The sequence below is a fragment of the Adiantum capillus-veneris genome, chromosome 29 (assembly GCF_014529385.1).
Source record: "Adiantum capillus-veneris isolate H3 chromosome 29, ASM1452938v2, whole genome shotgun sequence".
NCBI classification, from domain to species: domain Eukaryota; kingdom Viridiplantae; phylum Streptophyta; class Polypodiopsida; order Polypodiales; family Pteridaceae; genus Adiantum; species Adiantum capillus-veneris.
In genome coordinates, this window is record NC_140959.1 from 40,101,918 (window position 1) to 40,105,281 (window position 3,364).

The following is a 3,364-nucleotide window of genomic DNA, read 5'->3' on the forward strand; positions in this document are numbered from 1 at the left end:
CTACTTGCACTAGTGGCTATGTCAAGGGTGGTAGGTTCATATTCAATAAGACTTGGAGTGACAAAATCATACTTCTTGAGGGACATAATTTTTTGGCGAGCATTTCTAGTGAGCGCTTTTTTGGAATCCTACGAACAAATTTAAAAAATATTCTCTCTCTCTCTCTCTCAGGTTTATTTGTGTTGTTCAGATGGGTGTATATGTGGGCTAAAAAAGGAGAAAAATGGTATAACCTTTCTATCACCCAAGTGTGGTAGATTGGTTATGCCATCTCTCTCTTGACTAACCGGTCTAGAGTTCAACTCTCCTCGTGGGATAGATCTTTAGCATCTCTTGTGATAGTTTTGTACGACGTTAAAATTCTCCTCTCTCTTCTTCTTCTTCTCCTCTCTCTCTCTCTCTCTCTCTCTCTCTCTCTTTTCGACTGCAACCCTAGGCACATCAAAGCTCGACCCTCTCTCTCTCTCTCTCTCTCTCTCTCTCTCTCTCCATCTTGTTGGCCTCCCTGGGGCAAGGGGTAGCTCTGTGGGAGCCCTCAACCACATCTCCACCCCCGCTCCCCATCTCCCAGGTATACCCGCTCAGTCTCAGGTCAGGTCTACGTTTTCTCTGCAATTGTCCCATCTCAGGTCTGTGACAGTCTTGGCCACTGGCTCCATTAAGCCTGACCTGCGACATGGCCGCCGCCGTTGGCTCCACCTCAAGTATACTCTCTACGACTCTCCATTAAGACCGACCTGCAACATTCTCTTAGTCTTGACCCTTTGCTTTGCTTCAATTGAATAAGCACCCTGTCACACACAGAGTAAACTCTGTCCCTGGGGCGGTCACTTTTTAGAATGTGTATGATATCACGTGAGTTAACTGGAGAGGATTATTAAAAGACCAAAATGTATAAAAATGTATACATATAGAATCCAAGAGCATAGCCATGTTCCACATGCCAAGAGCTACCCACAGAACAAATCTCAAGCTATTTTGATGAAAAAGACATCCTACACGTAGGATGTCTCCAACATGATTTTGACCTTTTGTGCAAGAAATGACATCATGGGAACCATTACCATGGTGCAAGGAGCCCATATATCAAATTTCGAACCCATTTGAATATCATTTGCCACATGTTGTGGACATCCTACCCAATTTGTGAGCCTAAAGCCTGAATCTGCCCAAAAATGCACTTTTTGATGCCCAAACCCAATTCCAATCACATAGCCATGTTCCATAGGCCAAGGGCCACCAGCCTACCAAGTTTCACCAAAAACTGATGAAAAAGACATCCTACGCGTAGGATGTCTAACTAATAAATTTTAGCCAGAAAGCCAATGTGAGCACATGCAGGGTTTCCCAAGTTCCTTTTAAGTTTTATTTTCAATTTTCAAGTCATTTAGATAGTTAAAACTCAGTTTCTCAGCTAATATGGAAAACACGCTAACTTCGGACTACTGAGTGCAACAGGATCCATGGCAGCCGCAAAATCACCGGCAAAGAAGAAGAGGATGACAATAAAAGATTACTTGGAAGAAGTAGAGCTGTTTGTCATCCCAGAAGGAACTCTAAAGCCAACCAGACGTGGATTCAGGAGGACTTGCTAGTGTCTAATGACTTGAAGATCTACCAAGGTGTGTTCAAAGATACTGAAGGAAATGCAATAGAGCTACCCATGCTACCTCCGGAGCTCAATGAGTTTGTCAGAAACAAGATGGCAGAGTACTTGGAGAAGATAGATCTCCATAACTATTTTGAAGCTGTGCCGGTAGGAATCGACATCAAAAGAGTGTGGGAATTTGTGACCACTATCAAAGAAGATGGAGTGGCCAGACACTGTGATTGTAATCACAGAGAGAGTAGTGGCAGCCGCCCTAGACCTCTCCAACAAAGGGGATAGTGTAACCAAAAGAAGAGATGAAGTCAAGGTATTCTCTGAAAAGAAGAGCAGGAAGGCCAGGAAAGAGCGCGAAAGACCAAGGCGGACCGGGAATTCAAGAAGAAGCCACCAACTCCACCGTCAAGCCCGGAGTCCAGCCCACCGCCATCACCACCTCCTCGTAGCCCTCCACAAACCCAACAAAAGGAGGAGGAACAAGAAGATTTTCAGCAAGAAAAGAGCCAAGAGAAAGAGCAGCAAGAAGAAGATGAACAGAAAGAGAAAAAGATAGATCCAGAGGAAAGAAGGTTTAACACATTTCGTGATCTACTGGCTGCGGGATATTCAAGAGAAGAGGCAGCTACAATAGCATTTGACTTGGCAAGCACAAGGCCCAAAGAACAGATGCGGTTAGTGGAACTAAAAGACATGGCCACTGATACAGTGGACGTGCAGCCACCCACCAATGATTGGGATGTGGTGATGAACAAGCTAACCGGGCTCAGGGCAGAATCAATGGCAACGGAAAGTGAGATGGGTAATCTCAAAGCCAATGAAGTTTTTATCAAATCCGAAGTAGACACACTACAAAGACAGAACCAAGAGCATATAGAGAAAGAAGCAGAGCTGCAAGCCAGTCTGGCCATTGCATTACAAAGATGCCGGGAGATGGAACGAGAGAATCAGGCAGCAGCTCAAAGACTGCAAAGAGCTGAAGAAGAATATAGAAAACTCAGCAAGACATTGACAGATGCAGAGAGGGAAAGGGACAACCTAACCCTACAACTTGCTGAAGAATCCAAGGAAGTGGAAACACTGAGAAATGCCAAGGAAAAGGCAGAGCTAGAGAATGAGGCGAGCGAGGATGAGGTAATTTAGAGCTTAAAGACCAGATGAAAGTCAAAGATCAAACCATCCAACGGCTACGGGCATCTCCTGCGAGAGTCAGAGTTGCTAGCTCGACTCACACCACTTCAGAGATGGAGATTTATGAAGAACAACTGAAAGAGATCCAAAAGGAGTTAACCTTAGAGAAAAAGCAGAGGCGGATGATGGCAGAGGGGTCAGTGGTCATGCAAACCCGCATGGAAGAAGGGCACAAAGCAATGCATAATGAGCTAGAAACCATCAAGAGAAAGCTCAAGGAGGCGGAAAAGATAAACGCAGATCTAAACAACCTCCTTGTGAATATGGGAGAACAAGCTGAAACAAAAAAGAAGACATTTCAGAAGAAAATAAAAGAGCTGAGAGGCAAGCAGTAAACAGAAGAGCAGTTTAGCATAGGGCCAACAGCTATGGAGGGAATAGACTTAGAGAATGTGGAAGATCCTGTGGACACTACCATGCAAGAGGAAATCGTTGTAGGACCCTCTCAGGAGCCACAAGATCTGACACAAGAAGAAGAAGAGAAGCTGCAAAAGGCAATAGAAGAAGCAGTCAAAGACACAGCCAGAGAAGCTTTGGAATGGGAGCAGAGGATCTTTAAATCAATGACTA